This window comes from Macaca thibetana, chromosome 8, assembly GCF_024542745.1.
Source record: "Macaca thibetana thibetana isolate TM-01 chromosome 8, ASM2454274v1, whole genome shotgun sequence".
Lineage (NCBI taxonomy): Eukaryota > Metazoa > Chordata > Mammalia > Primates > Cercopithecidae > Macaca > Macaca thibetana.
Window position 1 is genome coordinate 136,090,993 of NC_065585.1, and position 21,301 is coordinate 136,112,293.

The 21,301-nt window shown below is 37.2% G+C and overlaps 1 long non-coding RNA gene across 1 annotated transcript in view; it reads left to right on the forward strand.

Annotated features, from left to right (window-relative positions):
* Positions 1–12,174, forward strand: part of LOC126961123 (uncharacterized) — a 36,147-nt gene extending 23,973 nt beyond the window's left edge. The window contains exon 6 of the long non-coding RNA XR_007728191.1: positions 12,056–12,174. This is a non-coding gene — a long non-coding RNA (uncharacterized LOC126961123). The remainder of the gene's footprint in view (positions 1–12,055) is intronic.
* Positions 12,175–21,301: the final 9,127 nt, after the last annotated feature.

Below are 21,301 nucleotides of genomic sequence, written 5' to 3' on the forward strand. Positions count from 1 at the left end.
TGGACCTCACACCAGGGGAAAAGCAAATTATTATGCCATGTCTTTAAATAGATAAGGTTATGGAGGCAATCATAGGTATCCATAGGTTTAAATCACTAATTAATTTATTTATTTTTTGAGATGGAGTTTGCCTCTTATCGCCCAGGCTGGAGCGCAATGGCGCGATCTCAGCTCACTGCAACTTTCTCCTCCCGTGTTCAAGGGATTCTCCTGCCTCAGCCTCCTGAGTAGCCAGGATTACAGTCCACTAAACCCCACTAATTTTTGTATTTTTAGTAGAGATGGGGATTTCACCATGTTGGCCAGGCTGGTCTTGAACCCCTGACCTTGGGTGATCTACCCGCTTTGGCCTCCCAAAGTCCGGGAATTACAGGCGTGAGCCATCGCCTATAATCATTTAAATACAAAAAGCCTTCCTAATTTCTTTTTTTCAATGTAAAAATATATAAGAAAAACCTCCCTACGAACAGCTTTTTGGTTACAAATGGTCTAAGGTATATCACACATGGAAAACCCAAATACTCTAAGCAGAGAACGAGAATGGAATTCAGTATTTTCAAAGGAAACAATGCAAATATGGACTGAGGCAAAGAGTTAAGAAAGGCTACACCAGTCACATCTTTTATTTTTAAATTTTCTCTCTCCTATCTTTTCTACCAGAAGTGTAACTAGCTAAAGCAGGAATAAAGCAGGCTACAGGCTCCGTCATCGTGTTTGTGTTCCTCTCTCTCCATTACTACCCGCCTAAGATTCTCACATTCCCAAGCATCTGGACTGGTTTCCTGCCCTGATTACAATGCCCTTGTGCTCTTTCACCTGCCTACAGACCCTACGTTTAGGACTTCTGTTAGCTCACTTGAGAAACTAAGCTACGCAATGCCCTGGGGATGATAACTAGCTAAGGTCTTAGGCAGCACCCCTGCGCTGACGAGCCCAGAGTTGCTGCAGTGGAGAGGCCACACAATGAGAGAATTGGCAGGACAGCCATTTCCAGCTACCATGGCAGTTACCGACCAGTTGCTAAGGTTGGTGCTGCCTGTCTATGTGAATATTTCACCTCCCTTTTTAAATAAACAAACACTGTCAGATATTAGGGATATGACCTCTAGTTGCTCACATGCTAGGTGATACAAATGCCCATTTTTAATGCTTCAAGTGTTCATCAAGCAACTGCCATAAGACGAGAGTTTGCTAAGTGCTGGGGGTTCAATGACAAATGTTTAGGTTTGAAAAAAAGTAGACATGGTTCTTGATCTGATGTGATTTATTGAGGAAGAGAAACTGATACACACGAGTGTGATACACACACATGCACACCCTCACTCACGGATGGATCAGAGTTTGAGGGAAAAGAACAAGGTACCATAGGTGAGTTCCTGGGAGGCTGGAGGAGACATTCTTAGGAAAGGATTGTGTGTGGAGGGGAAGACAGTCTTGGGCTGAGGGCATGGGTTATGCAAGGCTGTGGGGACAGGTGGAGGCGTGTGGAACACTAAAGCCACCAGAGGAGCACATCTTTGTTCCAGGGAAGAGACTGAGAAGAGACCAGTCCCAGTGAGGTGGGATATGTGAGCAGAGCTGTGTGATGCAGGGCTTTAAGAAGGCTACAAGTTTGATATTGCTCTTTTTTTAGTGCAGCTGAAATGAGAACAGATTAGAGGTCACAGTCGCAGATTTGGGTAAATCAGTGCCGCATGATGGGATCGGACAGCGGCTCAGCTTGAGGAAGTGGAGATGAGGACGGGGAAGAGCAGACAGGTGGTCGTGGATGAGCCGGTTGGATGTCACAAGATGAGACTGAATTGGACATGGGAGGTGAAATGGGGAAGCATGAGCAATGATTCACAGAAGAAGGGACTATCCAGCAGTGGTCCAGCAGTGGAGCAGAGTTAAAATACAGCTAAATCAGTCAAAGCTTTACAAGTGAAAGCTGCTTACTGCAGAGCTACCCAATGAAAGAATAATGACCTTCTTGTTGAAGTCAGAAAATAAAAATTCACTTTTTAATTAAGATGGTGTAAGCAAGAAATGGTTGCAGACTGTGAGGAAATAGCGGACAACCTCCCACCAATTCTGATATTTTCAACAACAACAAAGTTCTATTCTCTGCTGCCATTTCTATTTTGGGATCTAATTAATTATAAACATAGGTGCAAGACTGAACTTACATGTAGGCAGCTTACGAAATAAAATATGACAGGCAGAGTAGGACACTGCAATTATAATCTACCTCTCAAAGCACTTTGAGGATAAAAGTCAGGTGATTTCTTTCCTAGGAGAATGTGAAAACTGTCCTGAAGCAAGTCATTTAGAACTTTCTATTTTTAAATAATACTAACATAAAGCTACAATTCAGAGCATTCATTTACATAACTTAAAATATGTAAAACAATATTTCCTGATGATATAGGTACATATAGAATCTATAAATTAATAATGTAAACATTCACAGATGCCAAACTGAGGTTTGGGGTACCTCTGGAGAGCTAGGGACTGTGATGGGCAGGTGAGTGGGGTGATTAGTTTCATCTACAATTTTTAAACTATAAACAGTGAAATATCAGAAACATGGATCAGAGTGTCAACAACTAATGGATCAAAATGTTAACAACTAAGGAATCCAGGGTTCTAAGAATCTAGGATAGAGTCTGTTGTATTATTTTCAATATTTTCTGCACATTTGCAGTATGTTATACTTATATATTTAAAAATGAAAGGCAGAATTTTTCTATTCATTATAATATGGAGATGTAAACTATCTCATGGCTTGGAGAGACAATAAATTCCCTTAAATTGTATTTTCTAATATGTTGTTTTCATGGTCTTTAATTCTGTTTTTATCTTCCTTTCTACATTTCTATTTGAAAAAAAATGACACCAAGGCAAAATAAATAATTTTTGAAGTATTTGCTGCTTTAAAGTAAATGGTAAATTATGATAAAATTATTTTATGGAGATGAGAACTAAAAATAAAGAGTCACATAACTTAAATTTATAGGTTATTTTATTTTTCTATGCCTTAATGAGAATAGAAGTAAGTGGTAAGAAAAGGACTAGATTTTTAAGCCAGGATACTAGTTTTAATTTATCCTCTTATGCAAAATAGGACATTCATTTGGTAAAATCAAATAATTTTATTGGCTTTATTTTTCTTAGTTAAAAGAAAACAAAGATTGGAAGTGAATATTCTTTAGGTTATGATCTGGCTTTTACTTTGTAGGATTATTTTACTAATTTTGCTTATGAAGATATTGCTTTATCTCTTCCTAACACTGCAACCACTGTGACAGTGACTTAGGACATTTTCTTTTAGTGAAGTTAAAGAAATAATTTTTCATGGTGTGTGATACATATATGAAAAGCTACACAAACTCTTAATGTGCACTTTTGTTAGATTTACAAGGTGGACACAGCCCTGTAAACTGTGTTGAAGTCAAGAGTTGAAGCGCTACCAGTCCCTAAGGAAGTCAGACACTCTAGTCACGCCGATACCACTCAGGATTTCTGCTTTCCTGACTTCCAACATCTGGGATTCACCTTGCCCATATTAGAACCCTATAAAAAAATCTAATAACTCAGTAAGTGTCTGACTTTTCTCACTCATCAATATTTTGGGAGAATCATTCATACATTGTCATAGTTGTTATTTACCCATATTTATTGCAGTGTAACAGGAATTGGCAAACTTTTTCTGTAAAGCACAAAGTTGAAAATATACTAAAATGTATTTGTCTATTTTATTACTGATGAACATTGGGTTATTTCCAGTTTTAAATGTAGTACTGATATGAATATTCTCATATACTTGTTTTAGAGCACATATGTATATATTTCTATATACTGAGGAATATAATTGCTGGGTCACAGGACATATATATATTCAGCTTTCATTGATACTGCTGTACAGCTTACCGAAGAGATTCTAACACCTTATGTTTCTTTCAATCAATGTATGAGATTTTTATTTGATCTACATTCTTAACAACAGTTGGTTTTGTTCATCTTTTTAGTCAGTTAGATGAGTAAGTAGTGATATCACATCGTGGTTTTAATTTTCATTTTCCTGATAACGAATAAAATTAAGCAATTTATTTTATGTTTATTGGGAATTTATATCTTATTTTGTGAATTATTCATTCAAATACTTTTCCCATTTTCTATTGGGTTGTTGGCTTTTTCTATTGATTTCTAGGAGCTCATGAATATATATCTTTTGACAAATGTATGTTTTGTAAATATCTTCACCCAATGTTGGCTTTACTTTTTCATTCATTTGAAGGCATCTTTTGATAGACAGAACTTCTTCATTTTAATATGGTCCAATTTTCCCTGTACAGTCAGCATATTTTTATTTTATTTAAGCAATCTTTACTTTTCCCAAGATTGTAATAATAATGCATCATATTAATTTTATTTGTAGTTCTTCTTAATATTGTTATTCAACAAATTAACAAAATGTTAACTCAATAATGATCCACTAGTTCCCCTAGGCCCATGAAAAAAGGGAGGTAAAAGCAGCTTCTGAAGTTGCCTGGCAGGAAACCTAGTGACTGGATGGGAAGTTTTAAGAGGTCATCATGCAGTAGGCTTGCTTTTGTTCTTTTAGTTATTTGTCAGGAGGTGAGGAAAAGATGACAGGGCAGACACTTAAAGTTTCTCTATGTAAAGTAGAATGCCAACAATATCACTTAGCTCCAGCTTTCCTATTATCTATACAAATCTAAGTGGAATAAATAGACATTATAATTTTGAAGGGAATAACTTGCTGGACGTTATGGAAAGAATCTTGGTAGGATTCTGGGTTATAAGTTTTGGTGCAGATATATTTATGTAATTTTAATACCTAAAAAAACTTAGAAACATTGGAATTGTGATTCCAGATGGCTGACCAAACAGAAGAATTTATGACTTCCCCTTCTCCACATTCTTAATATTTTGGAAGTTAAAAATAAATTCACTATAATGCTTAACCTTGGAATTAAAACTGGAGTCAGAATTTGGACTGAGGGGAAGAAACAGGAAAAAACCCAACCAGCTGAGTCAGCTGCAGCACACATTGGGAGAAGAGAGGCCATCCCTGTAGGTGGACTTTTTCAAAGGAACCTCAGGATAGCTCCGGTAGCGAAGGTAGCAACTGTAGACCTGCAAGAAGCCAGTCAGGAAGTTAAGGGAGGAGTGGCTCAGACGCACCCTCAGCCTCCCTGTAGAGTCTGTCTTATGGAATTAGAAATAAACAAGGGAATGTAAAGACTTCTGATAACAGCCCCTGCCCCCCACCAATGTCCACCAAGTCCAATCAAATTGGAACGAGAGTGGAGCTGAGGTGTCCTATAATCTAAAAGCACCCCAAGTGATTCTATTGTGCATCCTGAGTTGAGAACGGCTATCTTTTGCGTTGTGCCTCCACATATGTTTTTATTATTTACCTGTGATAGAGGCCCAGGACGTCTCACCAGGGCTGCTTATGACCAGGGCCATTTATGACATCTGACCAAGGCTGGTAACAGCTGAGATTTTTTTCCTGTGTTATTGTGAAAAATAGTACAATGGTTAGAAAAAATGGGTATAATGTCTTCTAACATTTTATTCTAAAAAATGTAAGAAAGATTCCTTGTATGTGTTAATACAGCAATTCCTGTAAATGAATTAAACAGCATTCAGCTAAAAAATATATTTACAAAAAACAACACAATAAACAAAGAATTAGATAGAAGAGATCAATGAGTATAGTGCAAAACTTAGTAAATTAGAAAACAAAATATTGAACTTACTCCATTTTTACCAAACACACCCAGGAAAATAACTCACACCTTGAAAAGGCCAACAAAATAGATGAATACTGTTGAATAAATAAATGATATTTCTCAAGTCTGTTTAAAAAAGAGAAAGTACACGACTTTGCTAACATAAAATGTAATTACAAACTTATAGATTTAAAATATCATAACATATGAATAACTTCTAATACAATGATGGTGATAATAATTATAATATGCATATTATTCTCTGACATTTATTGAAGCTATATATAGTCATATAATTCTCATACAAATCTATGTGACAGATCTTTATTATCCCTTATAAACTAACTTTTAGAGAGGTTAAGTAATATATTTAAGGTGACAGGAAAGCAAAATCTGGACTCAAACCCAGGCCGTCTAATTCCAAAAGCTCTTAACCACTTTGCAATATTATCTCCTAAAGTTAATAAATTGTAAACTGATGCAAAAAATAAGCCTTTTTTTTTCCCAGTCAAATTGAGCCTTTTTACTTCAGAGACTCATCTGGGATCTTAAGTGCTTGAGAATCAAGTCAGTAGGTCCTGATGCAGATTGATTCTTGTTCATTGCTGATTTCCTTGGGGCATTGCTCTGTGCTTTTTCCTACAAACTCTCGTTAGTCTATGCGGGAAGATTTAATTGGTTGTTTCCCTTTGAAAGGTTAAAGGTCAAGCTATTATTGAATATAAGATTCAGCTTTATTTTCCTGAAAGGAGAAAAAAGGACTGGCCCAAATGAGATTTTATTAACCCATCTTTTCCTTTTCTTAGTAACACACCAAAGTGACTCGTAACCAACGCACTACTACAGTCCTATTATTCATTCTTTTGCAGAAAGGCATTAAAAGTCAAAATTATCTTGAATGACATGAAATAAGGTACTTGCTGGTTTTTCTCCCTTTTTGTCTCCCTATATCAAAATGAAAAGACACCATTGATACTAGTATGTTATATACAGACTGACTTGAGTGAATTTATTTTCACTGTTTAAGGTTATTGTTAGGTTTGTTTCTTCCTTTTTTTTTTTTTTTCTTTTTAAAGAAAGACAACCATAAGTATGTGTATAATCATGAGATATTCAACTGATTTCCACATGGGCCTTATGGAAAATAGCCTTATTTCTTCACAGTTACATGTACAGCAACCAAGACGTTATGTAGGTGGCCTTTTGTCACCTGACTCTAGAAGAAAGGAATTGGTTTTAGTCTGTACCTACAAACATTTTGAGAGTGGAGAAACATGAGTGATTTTATGGTCGTTAAAAGGACTGATATTTTCTGCTTCAGCTGGAGCAATCCATTTGTTTTTCATTTAACAAAGTGACTTGGCTATTTCATTATTGACTTCACGTCATTGTCCCTTTAGGAATTCTAGACGGTAGCTGGTGTTGTTTGAGAATTTTACTGGTACTGCTGCAACCATCACACAACACACCCTCAAGAGATTTTCTGTTAGGAACATAGCTATCTATGTCAACTTGGTGATATGGTTTGGATTTGTGTCCTTGCCCAAATCTCGTGTCCAGTTGTAATCCCCAATGCTGGAAGAGGAGCCTGGTGGGAAGTGATTGGATCATGGGGGCAGATTTCCTTTTTGCTGTTCTCCTGAGAGCGAGTGACTTATTGTGAGACCTGGTGGCTTAAAAGTGTGTAGCACCTCTCCCTCCTCTCTCTTCCTCCTGCTCTGGCTATGGAAGACGTACCTCCTTCCGCTTGGGCTTCACCATGATTTAAGTTTCCTGAGGCCTTCCCCAGCCATACTTCCTATAGAGCCTAAGAAACCATGAGCTAATTAAACCTCATTTCTTTATAAATTACCCAGTCTCGGGTGTTTCTTTCTAACAGTGTGGGAACGACTAATACGCTTGGCTTTGGGTTAAGTTGTAAGTTAATTCCAGCATGAGCAGATAGAAAATATTTGCTTCTTGTGATAATGGAAACTGTGAGAGACAATCTGAGCTTTTATAGTCTTATGAAGACAAGACCTAGTTTTTAACTTAATCTTTGTACTCTTAAGTATTTTGCAAGTCCCTGGTAATTAGTATGTGCTTAATGATATTTATGGAGCAGATATATAAAAGTTTGTGGAAACATCATTGTGTCATTATATTACAGCCTTCAATATGTGATTGTTATTTGGTGCAATTTACAAAACTAGCATTTGTTAGACATAATTTGTGTCTTGAATTTTTTGTTGGGTTTCCAAGTAATTATTTCCCAGAAATTGCCAGGTATACATAATTACCATTGAGAATCAAGAGACAGATCAATTCTCAGATGCTGTGTGAATGCACACGTTACACACCGTCTGTATTAAAATTCATTTTAGCTCTTCTACATGAATGAATACAATTTTTGCACAATGAAGTTTACTTCTTTGGGAATGAAAATTTATTTTGATAATTCTAAATGAGAGTCATTATAAAATTCATGACTGAAACTGCCAATTCTTATTCTTTTTTATTAAGTTTAGATGTTGGTATAGTTGAAGAGTTAACAGTATTAAAATCATATAATAAAAACTGGCAGTTGTTTACACTATACCTCCCTTATCCCCATCTGGATAATAGATTTCAATTACTTTTGCTCTGTAGTTAATTAGGTCTTTACTTCTAAGTATTATACTGCTTTAAAAATATATTCATTTAGGCATTATTTATTGGTTTCCTTCTATGATGAAAATTTAACTCCCTTATGTATCTTTCTCACAGTTTTTCTCTTCTTGTGCTTTTAATACGCCTGTATTGCATTTTTTGAAGTAACAGCCAGTATTTTACATATGTTCACGGCTGAACAAAGTAATGGACTCGTGACCCTTTTTGTTTTTCCTATAGTAAATTGTTGCCTCAATTTGCTATGGTTTCCTGTGTTCCCATTGTTTAGAAAAATAAATAAAAATGGTAGTTACTGTTTAGATACATAAAGGTCAACCACCCATAATTTAGGTGAAACTTAAGCTCTCCCAATTTCCCAGATTTTGTAACTCTGAACATAAACAAAATGCAAACATTACTTATTTGTCCAACAAATGTTTAAGCATTCCCATTTCTTCACAACCCAATCAGCATCTGTTATTTTTTTGCTTTTTATTAGTAGCCATTCTGACTGGTGTCAGATGGTATCTCGTTGTGGTTTTGATTTGCATTTGTCTAATGATCAGTAATTTTGAGCTTGTTTTCATAATACTCGCCTGCCGCATGTATGCAAAAGACTGCTTTTCTAGAGATTTCTGTTGCCCTCTAGGGCAGATGTTCTGTGGGACTGCCTTCTTTGTAGAATGCATTCTGGCTCTTATTTCCTAGGTCTTTTTTTCAGGTTTACTACTTCATTTTCTGAAGCAAATGCCCAAGTAACTTCTTTAGGAAAGGTGCAGGGAAGGTAAAATATTGCATGTCAGCATTTTAAAAAGTTATGTCCTTACTCTTGCTGGAAGGTCTAGCTGAATATACAATTTAAATAATTCAAAGGCAGAGGTTCCCAACCTTTTGGGCACCAGGGACTGGTTTCCTGGAAGACAATTTTCCCACAGACGAGGTCAGGGGGCATTCGATTCTCATAAGGAGCGTGCAACCTAGATCCCTCGCATGCGCAGTTCACAATAGGGTCCACGCTCCTATGAGAATCTAGTGATGCTGCTGATCTGACAGTAGGCGGAGCTTAGGCAGTAATACTTGCTCACCCCGCCCCCCATCACCTCCTGTTGTGCGGTCTGGTTCCTAGCAGACCGCCCCCAGGGGATTGTGGACCCCTGGTTTAAGGTGTTTCTTTACTGTTTTTCTGCTCATTTTCCTGCTGTTGAGAATTTTTATTTTCCTTCTTTTCGTGGCCCTGTATTCTCTCTCTGAAAGCTTTTACTATTCATGATCTTTTATCTCTGCATTTTAAACCTTCACAATGACATGCTTTGTTGTGAGTCTTTAAATTTTAACTTCTGCTGGGCACTCAGGAATTTCAATTTGGAAAGTCATATCATTCAGTTTAGGAAACTTTCTTGCATATAGTTTTAAGATAATTTCACAACCTTTGTGTCTCTATTCTTTACAGAGCTGTTTTTATCCTCAAAATTTTCTGTTCTCCCTTATTTTCACCTGTCATTTGATTTTGTTTTGTTGTTGTTGTTCTTTTTCTCATGTCTTCTGGTCCTACTTCTATTTTCTTTTGTCCCCAATTTGCCCATCCGTTGAGTTTGTGGTTTTAAACATTATAAAAATATTTTTCAGATATAGAACGTATATTGATTCTTCATATCATAGGTTACAATTTCATCAAAATCTTCATCTTTTAGTCTCTTTTGTATTTTTTCTCTAGTTTTTGAACATATAACTCATAGATATTTTAAAATTATTATCTACCAATTCCAATATTATTATCTCTGTAGGTCTGCTTTTGTTTTTTATATTTTTCTCTTGATTATTGTCCCTAGGGTTCTATCCATTCACATGTATAGATTGTTTTTGAATGTTAGACATCATGTATGAAAGAGCAGTGGAGAATACATATCATTTTATCTCCTTTCTTCTACTAGGCAGAGAGAGTGGGGGCTGATCTCCACAACCCAATCAGGGACATGGCCGGTTGTGCTTTGCTAATGTTCATTTGTCCCGAGCTTCATGTGTGTTCCTAGGAAAAGGACCTTGGTGACATTTCTATTGTGAGTCTGGAGGGGCTTTGTCTCCTTAAGACAAAGATGCTATGAACATTTTTCCTCTCTGTACTACTCCACAGCCTTGTTTCCAAACTTACTCCCTAGCCTCCTGCTTTGCACGGCTTCAGAAGTTGGCAAACATCTTGAGGGAAGCCTGGCTTTGTTGACACCCCCAGTCTCCAGTTTTGACATCATAGCCCCAGATGAGCAGCAGAATGTCCACTGTTTGTTTCCCGCCTCCAGCTGTGGCTTCTGCCTAAACCAAAGCCAAATTCTTAGTGGTTTGGCAAATAGCTTCAGAGAAATGTTCTGCAAATTCTCATCTCACCTTTGAACATTTCTTACCTCTCTGGACTTTATGCCTCTTTCGTCCCTGTTTATTCTGAAGCTTTCTGAAGCCTTTAACACCACCTTTTCTGTTGTAATTCTCCCAACTCTTCTGCTTGGTCTAAGCTGCAGCTTTCACTTGCTGTACATTGTTCTATATAATTGGAAATGGAATTTCTATGTATTGGGAAGATTTTTAGGTCCAATTAAGACTAACTCGAATGTTTACATTTTGTTTCTGTCTCTCAAATATCATCTGTCTCTCTAAGATATGTCCAATTTTCCGAAAGATGCTCTATAGGGACCCTCCCACCAAACACATGCCTATTGTCCTGTGACATACCATCTTTAATAATCTTGTCTAATGTTATGATCTGATAAACTAAATGGAAGAATCTGGGTAGAATGCTAAAGGACTTTAGTTCACACTTCTAGATTTTAGAGTTTAGTGCCAGATAGAATTTCTAGCTTCAAGCTTCCTCTTGGACCCACCCTGGCTCTTTTAGCTTCCCAGGGCTCCAGTGAGATGTAACTCAGTGGTTGCAGCCAATATGCCTCCCTAAGAAGACCCTAAAAGTCTCTCTTCTAATTTTTTGTCTTTCACTTCCATCATTCATGGAGTTAGAAATAACTACTTTCAAATGACACCCTTGAAACCTACTGTGACTTTTGGCAATACTCTGAGACTGCTTTCTTATTGGGAAAGTAGAAATAATGTACAGATCATTAACTGAAGATGAAACACAATAATTTAACCCCCAGCACAGGGCCAGGAATACAGCCAGCACTTAATAAATGCTCATAATTCCACAGTTCCTGTCCCATATGGACAAAAGCGAGGAGAGAAGAGAAGATGCATGAACGATAGACATACTGTAACGGCGCCTGCCAGTTTGGTCCATTACAAACTCTCCATATGTAAGGCAGCTCTTGATATCTCTCCCAGACTTAAGCTAAAACGGGAGGAGAGGAGGACATGGACAACAGACAGCACTTCACTAACTTGTCAAAAAGAGATTGGGCCGATGCCTTTGCCTGAGTAATTAAAATATTGACAGGAACCCAACTCTTGAGTGGTTTAAAGCCCAAGCTGAAAGCAATAAATGAGAGCAGAGGAGTTCCAGAAATTTCTCTGCTTTTTGTTTGCAGCCTGTGAACATATGGTCAGAGACGTTCTGCTCCCTTGGCTAAATCACGGTGCTAACGAAGCAGAGATCCCTGAATGAATTATTTAGCTTCTAGCTGGGGGAAAAAACAAAAAACAAAAACAACAACAACAAAAAACCCTATGTTTTTCTTTAACAGACGATGCACCTTAAGTTGAAAAGCTGACTTCCACCTCCTGGGCAACGTGGCTCGGGGTTGTGCTCAGCTAAGACAAAACTGATGTCAACACCAGGAATGAAGGACAAATCTGTGGCTTAATGAAGGTGAGTGATAGTACCTTCTCAGATAGGTCACTGAGTACTCCTTCATTAATATCTGCGAGGACTATTTACTCCCCAAACAATATGAACCATAGCAGTACCCATAGCCTCACACATTTTTACTTGTATATATTTTTAAACCGCATAGGGGTTGGATGTGACCAGGGGTAAGGGGCTAAAGCTGGTTGAGGTACAGGGTTTACATGCTCTGGCTTTGAGATGATCTTTTGAGTTTGCCTGCAGTATGGACTTTAACTTCTATACTGTTTATCTTTATAACTGCTTTGGGTTTAGTGCTCCACCAAATACTGTAATTTGCACATCCTTTTTAGCTTGAAGACACTGAATGTAGCCACATTCTTTTATCTCATAACTTAGAGGAACAACTTGAAAGTTTATTTATAATTTTTCATTTAACTTTCTGTGTATCTGTATTAGAACAAACAAGATTTTGTGTTATTAGAACAAAGTAAGTGCAGACTAGTTCCAAGGTTCTGTCCAGGAAGGAAAAATGGAACCTTTACTTAATTTTTAATTTTTGCTTGGCTCATGTTGTCTCCACACAAAACCTGCTAAACAGCTGCTTCTTATTTCCAAGTCTCGTTATTTCCAACAAAGACCTTGGGCGAACTGTAACATTTCCCAGCACATTGGAGTGAATTCTGTCACATTTGTATTACTTTTCTCAGAGTGCAAGCCACTCATTTGACTCTTTGGGGGAATTTTGGCTTGAGTTCATAGTAACTCTGTTGGGGAGACTGAGGTTCAGCTCCTAGAAACAGGACTGTGGCATTGCTTGGCACAGTTGACAAGGTGTCAGAAGTAGTCGACTTGTGGTCCTCTGGGGAGCTGACCTTGGGCATCCATCTTGGGTCTCAGTTGACCTTGTCTTAGAGGGGAATGGTGCTTGTCCACCTTGTCCAGTCTGCCTGATAAGGGTGTTATGGATGTTAATAAAGTAAACTGAGATGGCTTGAATATGTGAATATGCTAAGGATAAGTAATTATTATAATTCCAGTCAATAATAGGTGGGTAATTTATCCATGGTGAGAAGAAAATGGAAAGTATTCAGGTTTATGCAAATGTGTAGTGTTAGTAATATCACTGTACATAGCACCATCTATACGGCTTGGGCTTCACATTGTCTCTATGATGGGCCTTTCCAACTCCTTCTGTATCATGTACAAGTCAGTTCTATCTTCCCACCAAGCCATGGATGACACAGGTGCCCAGACCCTTGCTGGTGATTTTCCTGGCACTTCCAATCCGACCTGGCACTTCCAAGCCTTCAAAGTCCATCTTAAATGCCACTTCTTCATTCATCTTCCTAGGTTTTCTTCTTCTTTCACTCAGAGGAGAACATTTCTTTGTCCATCAAACTCCCGTTGCAAATTGTCTATATTACCTTTACAGCTCTTACCACTTCCTGCTTTATATGAGTTATTTAAACTCTTGCTTTGCTGTTAGACCTTTGGCTTCTTAAATGTGTAAAATAAATAAACTGAATAAAAATAGAATGCACTTGCTAGAGTTAAGTCTGTGCCAGGAGCTGTGTTAAACTTCATACACTAATTACCTTGTTGAATCCTCACAATAATCCTATGCATGCGGTCCTATTATTATCTGTATTGTATAAATGAAGAAACTGACGGTGATTGAATTTAAATCATTGGTTCAATGTCACAAAATGGTTAAGTGGTAAATTCAAACCCAGGCAGTCTGTCTTCACAGTCTGTCTTAATCAGTTTGGGCTTTAATAACAGAGCTTGGTGGTGGCTTATAAACAAATGAAATCTACTTCTCACAGTTCTAGAGGCTGGAAGTCCAAGTTCGAGGTGCTAACAGATTTTGTGTCTGGTGAGGACCTACTCTCTGGTTCATAGATGGTCATCTTTTCTCTGTGTCCTTACATGGCAGAAGGGGTGAGGGGGCTCTCTGGGGTGTTTTTTTTTATAAGGGCTCTAATGCTATTTGGGAGGGCTGCACCATTATGACCTAATCACGTCCCAAAGGCCCCACTGCCAAATACCCTCACATTGGGGATATGGTGGCAACACATGAATTCTAAGGGAACATAAATACCCCCCAGTTTTCACATACATAATGTCCTCAGCTGGTAATTATTTTATCTTATGAAGGAACACAGCTATTGTTGAGTAGAGTAGTCTCTAATGAAAATAAGGTTTTTTTGTTTGTTTCTGTTTCTGTTTTGTTTTGTTTTGAGATGAAGTCTCGCTCTGTCACTCAGGCTGCAGTGTAGTGGCATGATCTCGGCCCGCTGCAGCCTCCTCCCCCTGGGTTCAAGCAATTCTCATGCCTCAGCCTCCTTAGTAGCTGGGACTACAGGCACACACCACCACACCCGGCAAATTTTTGTATTTCTAATAGAGATGGGGTTTCACCATGTTGGCCAGGCTGGTCTCAAACTCCTGACCTCAGGTGTTTCACCCACTTTGGCCTTCCAAAGTGCTGGAATTACAGGTGTGAGCCACTACGCTTGGCTGTAAATAATAATTTAATAAAAGATTTGCCCTTAAGAAAAGTTAGGTAAAGTTTAAAAAAGGCAAAATATTGAATTTTAGCTATTTATAAAATAGCATTTTATACCTTGAGAGTAGATCAACTAAAACAGCTTTACTATGTGCTTTCAACTATCTTAAATTGTTTTGTTAAACTATTCTTAAAGTACAGAATTATACTTTATTTTCTGGTTTTGAATTGTTCCCTCTACCAACTGATGTTTGACTTACTCCAGTCACAGTGGATTTGACTTTGTGTATAAACTTAAGGATCTTTGCTATAATTTTCTCAGTCATGTTTGTGATTTTTTTCCCCTTGATTTCCTGGGAATAGAGGCCTCACAAAGAAATAGTTGACTTCTCTGATGGGGGATTTTTGCTTCAAAAATGTTTAAGTCCTTTTTTTTTTTTTTGCTTCAAAAATGTTTAAGTCCCTTTTTTTTTTTTTTTGACGTAGCGTCCCTCTCTGTCACCCAGGCTGGAGTGCAGTGGCATGATCGAGGCTCACTGCCTTCACTGTGACTCTGTCTCCCCCCTTCTGTCTGTCTCAAACCATGCTTTGCTTTTCTCCTGTGAAGAATACATTGGCTCCACCTGAATAATGCAGGATAGCATCCTTTCAAAATCCTTAACTTCACATCTGCAAAATCTTCTCTTGTTTTGTTTTTTGCTATCTAAGGTAACATTCACCAGTTTCAAAAACCAGGGAATTAATATCTCAGGAGTCACCATTCAGTTCTCAGTGGAATTAAGCCACATGACAACATTAATTAATGTAGATTTATTAGTTAATGCAGATTAGTGGGTTGTCCTCCCTCATCTAGCCCACTTATTTATTTCCTCATAATGTTTCCTGGGATCATCTCCCAAAGAAGCCACTCCTACCTAAATCTTTGTCTTGGAGTTCGCTTTTAGGAGAAGCAAGACCAATGTAATATCATAAAGAGTGATTTCAAATCTCCTTTCTCAGTAATTGGTGAGTAAAACAAAAAATCTTAGTAAGAATAAACAATATTTGAATGATTCAATTAGCTAGATTCGATGGATTTGTATTATAATAGCTAATACTTATATAACATCTAATATTCACTAGGCATTTAACAGATATGCTAACAGAAGCTCAGAGAGGTTAAAGTAATTTGTCCAAAATCACAGAGCTGGTAAATGTGGGAGTTATGATTTAGAGTCTGTGTCTTAATCATTTTCCTGTATTGTTTCTCAGAAACCACAATCCTTGCACAAACGATTACTGTACAAACAGTTTCAGAACACAAGGGACATTTACAAAGATTGATTATCTACTAAGTTGAAATGAAGACCCAATAAACTCCAAGAATCAATACTAAAAGAACATGTTCTGGAACCAAATGGATTAGAGAAACAAGTTACAAACAAATTCAAAGGCTCTCATAGTTTGCGAGACACACACAAACGAAACTACCACACTTCTCATTCATTTATGGTAAAGAGAAAAATGTCCTATATGTAATTAGAAAATACCTGTAGCCTAATGATGATAAAAGCTGTGCACATTAAACGTTACAAGATGTGGCTAAATTGGCATTTGTTTAGAAATTTAAATTTCTAAAACAGAAAAATAGACCAAGAAAGCACTGGAGGATTTTATATTCCAGTTTTTATAAACAGAATAAGAGCTAGAAACAGAAAGAACTAGCAACAGAATATCCATTTGAGGATATGGATAGGACATTAATACTGGAATAAAAAAATCTGCCAGGCATAAGAAGATAGCTATTAGGAGGTAAGAAAGTTTCCTTCAACTATGCTGTTCTTAGTGTTGGTTAATCAGGAGCTTCCAGAGGAAGGTAAACATCCTCTATTTCATAGATGATAAACAGGAACATAAGCACTAGATAATGTACATTTTAGGAGGCCGAGGCGGGTGGATCACAAGGTCAGGAGATCGAGACCATCCTGGCTAACACTGTGAAACCCCGTCTCTACTAAAAATACAAAAAAATTAGCCGGGCGAGGTGGCGGCGCCTGTAGTCCCAGCTACTCGGGAGGCTGAGGCAGGAGAATGGCGGGAACCCGGGAGGCGGAGCTTGCAGTGAGCCGAGATCGCGCCACTCACTCCAGCCTGGGCGAAAGAGCGAGACTCCATCTCAAAAAACAAAACAAAACAAAACAAAAAACTAGATAATGTATCAGAGTCTATTATTGAACCAGTGGAAAGAAATACCCAGGACAGAGTCTATTGTTGAACCAGTGGAAAGAAATACTTAGGACAGCAGGTGATTTCTCCCAGGGCTGTGGATCGAGGGCTATGAAGACCTGGTGTGACCACTGAGACCTGGGCTTGGTTTCTGGATGAAGAGCTGGACAGTGGAGGGTACCAAGGACCATCAGACTTGCTGACTGCTTTCTAATTTTTCTGTTTTCCTGATACTGGTGGGCACAACTGATGCTTCCAGAATAAATCAGACAAAAAGCTGAAGGGCAACTGGGGAGCAGGCATTATTTTCTTATATATTTCCAATTGAGGGTTGGGACTTTGGAAGAACAACAGGGCATTAGAATTGATTTTTATATATTTAATACGGCTAGAGTTAATGGCTTATAGATTTTTGTAACATTAGGCTCAGTTTGAGGTGTTGGCTTTGAGCCACAATTTCAAAGGACTTGGGAAGAATGCTATTTTTCCCTGCTCAGTCAAACTGAGAAATCTCTCTGTGGGTTATTTTAGTTTACATGTGCACTTCTGAAATCTTGAAGGACAAGATTTTCAGGTAACCATCATATAAGTATCATATTGTATTGTTTGGGGGGCACTTAGAGCAGCATGCCTGGGATATTAGTGATAGGGATATCAGTGAAATATTCTGCACTTGCCCAGGGAAAGTTCCTGCTCTCTGCTGCATCAGAGCCACTATCTATTTAAGAGTATATTTACATAGAAGAGATTAATTAATTTGTGATTACTTCGGTCTTTTCCTACTCCAGATCATTTGAGTAACGCCCCCCTTTTTTTCATGTTTTTGGGTTTGGAGACCTGTGTCTGGTGCCTGAAAGTACAGATTCTAGCATTTCAACTCCTGTGCATTCAAACTCTAGGAAATGATGGGAATTCACATTTTATTTTGTGAGTCAGATTTTAGGACCTTGGAATGCTGGTTTTAAGCTTAGGAGAACTACAAACAATGTGTTTATAAGGAGAGATGCATATCTAATCCAAAAGTTTTATAATGGAAAGGTGAAGAAAAATGACCAAAAAATAAAAGCAATGGAGAGCATTGTTAGGATGCTGAAACAAACAACCACCACTAAAATAAAAGAAACAATAACAATGGGAAAAAATGCACCAGTAATTCATAGGAACCGTTAATTAGGACAAGAACTGTATGTGGAATAGGCAGAAAGAACTGAAGGTTTTACAAATACATTAATGGAGGAGGAAACGCTTTGTTTGTTATTTTAACATTGAGATAAAATAGAAAATATGTAGAAGTATTAAGTGTATAGTTCAATGAATTCACACACACACACACACACACACACACACACACACACCCCAGAATGTGTTAAGAAGCATTTCCATCACTCTCAATGTTAATTGCTTATTTATATCACCCTGGAATAGTTTTGCCTGTTCCAAATGTCATGTAAATGGTATTTTAAGAAGGCATTCTTTTGTGCTTGAATAAAGGCACTAAGAGCATTCTTGTGTACGTCTTTCAGTGTTCACATACACTCATTTTTCTAGCCTGTATTCCTAACATGGAATTGCTGGGTCATTACGTGGACATATGGTTCGCCTTTGTAGATCCTGCCAAGCAGTTTCTCAAAGTTCTTCCACCAAAGAGTCCCAGTTGCCAACAACCTTGCCGACACTTGATCTTTTTGGTCATTTTAGGCATTCTGGTACATTTGCTCCAATTTACTCTCTGTTTTTAACTTGCACTTACCTGCCAAGCACCTTTTTATGTGAGTTGGTTATATGGATATCTTCTTTTATGAAGCAACTGTCCAATATTTTGGCAATTTAAAAAGTGAATTATCTTTTTTTTTTAATTCATTGGTAGGTGATATTTATGTGTTCTAGATATGTGTTCCTTCTCAAATATAAGAATTATGACATTTTCTCCATTGTGTTGCCTATTATTTATCCTTAATGGCATCTTTTGATGAACAGAAATTGTTAATTTTAATGAAGTCTTATTTGTCATTGTTTTTCCTTTGATAGCTAATGCACTTTTATGTTCTTCAAGAACACTCTACTTACCCCAAGTTCGTGAAGATATTCTCTGAAGGTTTCCACTAGAAGTCTGCACATGTCAGCTTCATATTTAGATAATGATTCACTTCTAATTAATTTTAAAATATGTATTGGGTAGGAATCAAGGTTCACTTTTTATTTCAAAAAGACCACTCAGTTTCTAGAGTGCCATTTACAGAAAAGGCCAGTTTCTCTCCACGGAATTGTATGGTACTCTTGTCATAAATCAAGTGACAATACACGTGTGTCTATTTATTCTGTTTTTTCCATTGGCCTGCTTATCTACCTTTTGTACCGATGTCACATTGTCTTTATTAGAATGGTTTTTAGTAAATCATTAGCTCTAGTGGTGCATGTTTTCTGATATCATATTTCTAGTTCGAGATTTTCTTGGTTATTCCACATTCTTTGCATTTCCTTGTGAATTTTAGCATCAAATCTTATTAACCGCTATGGAAAAAATCTGCTGGAAATCTGTTTGGAATTACATTGCAGGTTTCAGTCAACTTGGGGAGAATTTACATCTTAAAATATTGAGTTTTTAATCCACAAACAGAGACTATCTCTCCTCTTATTTGTGTTTTTAAAATTTTTCTCAGCTCCGTATTATAGTTTTTGTATAGAAACGTTTCACATCTTGCCTTGGATTTTGTCAGTAGATATTTGATATATGTAATGCTTTTATCAAAGCTGTTGCTTTTTAAGCTTCATTTTGTATTGTCTGCTGTTATTGTAGAAAAATGCAACTTGTATTTGTATATTGACTTTGCATGGAGTAATTTCCCTAAAATCACCTATTAATTCAAATATTTTTTATAAATCCTTTCTTTTATTTTGCCATGTTAAATAAATTTTGTTTCATTGAGGTGTTATTTGAAAAATATGTTGATAGATTATCTTTAATAATTTTTGATGGATTTTTGAGATTACATTTATGAAGATATTGGCATATAATCTATGTATAATCATAGTGTCTGTGAACAGACAGTTTTACTTCTTCTTTTCCAAGTTTTGTCCTTTTCATTTTTTCTTGTCTGATTGCACTGGTTACAGTCAATACAACTGTGTTGAGTAGGGGTGGGGATAATAGCATCCTTTCCAGCACACTGTTTCGATATTAAGGTATTAGCATTTTATTTTCTTTTTTGAAAGTATGTTGCATTAGACTGGGGGAGTTTTCTTATATTTCTTTTTGATGATATGTTTATTATAAATGGGTGTTGAATTTTTCAAATGCTAATTTTCTGTGTTTGTTGAGGTAATTTATGTTTTTTATCCTACATATTGTTAATATGATGAATTATATTGATCCGATTTTCAAATGTAAAACTAAACTTGCCAACTTCCTGGACTAAATCTCATTTGATTATGGGGTGTGTGTGTGGTGTGTGTGTGTGTGTGTGTGTGTGTGTCTTTTCTGATTGTCTTTTCTATATTTGGAGGATTTTATATTTTATGTTCATGAGGCTACTGATATATAATTTTCCATTTTGTAATACTTTTGTGAGGTTTTGATGATATGGCTATCTTTGAAATGACTTCTCACATTTTCTGTCTTCTAAAGGAATTTGTGTATGTCTGTTATTATTTGTTATTAATTTTTTTTAGAATTGCCCAGTTAAGCATTTTGGTTCTGAAATATCATTTGTGAAAAGAATTTTACAAGCTGGGCATGGTAGTTCACCCATGTAATCCCAGTGCATCGAGAGGCTGAGAAGGGAGAATCACTTGAGGCTAAGTGTTCAAGGCAAGCCTGGTCAACTTAATGAGACCTCTTCTCTACAAAAAGTAAAACAATTAGCAGGGCGTAGTGCACGCCTGTAGTCCCAGCTACTTGGGCGGCTGAGGTGGGAAAGATCTCTTGAGCCCAGGAGTTTGAGGCTGTAGTCTGCCATCATCTTCTTGCCACTGCACTCCAGCCTGGGTGACAGAGCGAGATCTTCTCTTTCAAAACAAACCCAAAAATCAAAACACACAAACAAAAAGCAGAAAAAAAATTATGATGCAGTCGATTGCATGTTTCTATGTCTCCCAATCCCAAAATTCATCACCCCAAAGTGATGGTATTGGGAGGTGGGGCCTTTGGAATAATCATGAGGATGGAGCCCTCATGAATGGGATTGGTGTCCCTGTAAAAGAGGAGTCAGAATGATCCCTCACTCCTTCCACCATGCGAGGCTGTAGCAAGGTGGTGTATGAACCAGGCCAGAGGACCCCCTTGGCACAGAATCTACTTTTTCATCTTAGACTATCCAGTCTCTAGAACTGAGAAATAGATTTCTATTGTTTCTAAGCCACTAGTCTATGGTATTTTTGTTATAGCAGTTGAACAAACTAAGACATATATATTCAATTTATTTAACAGAT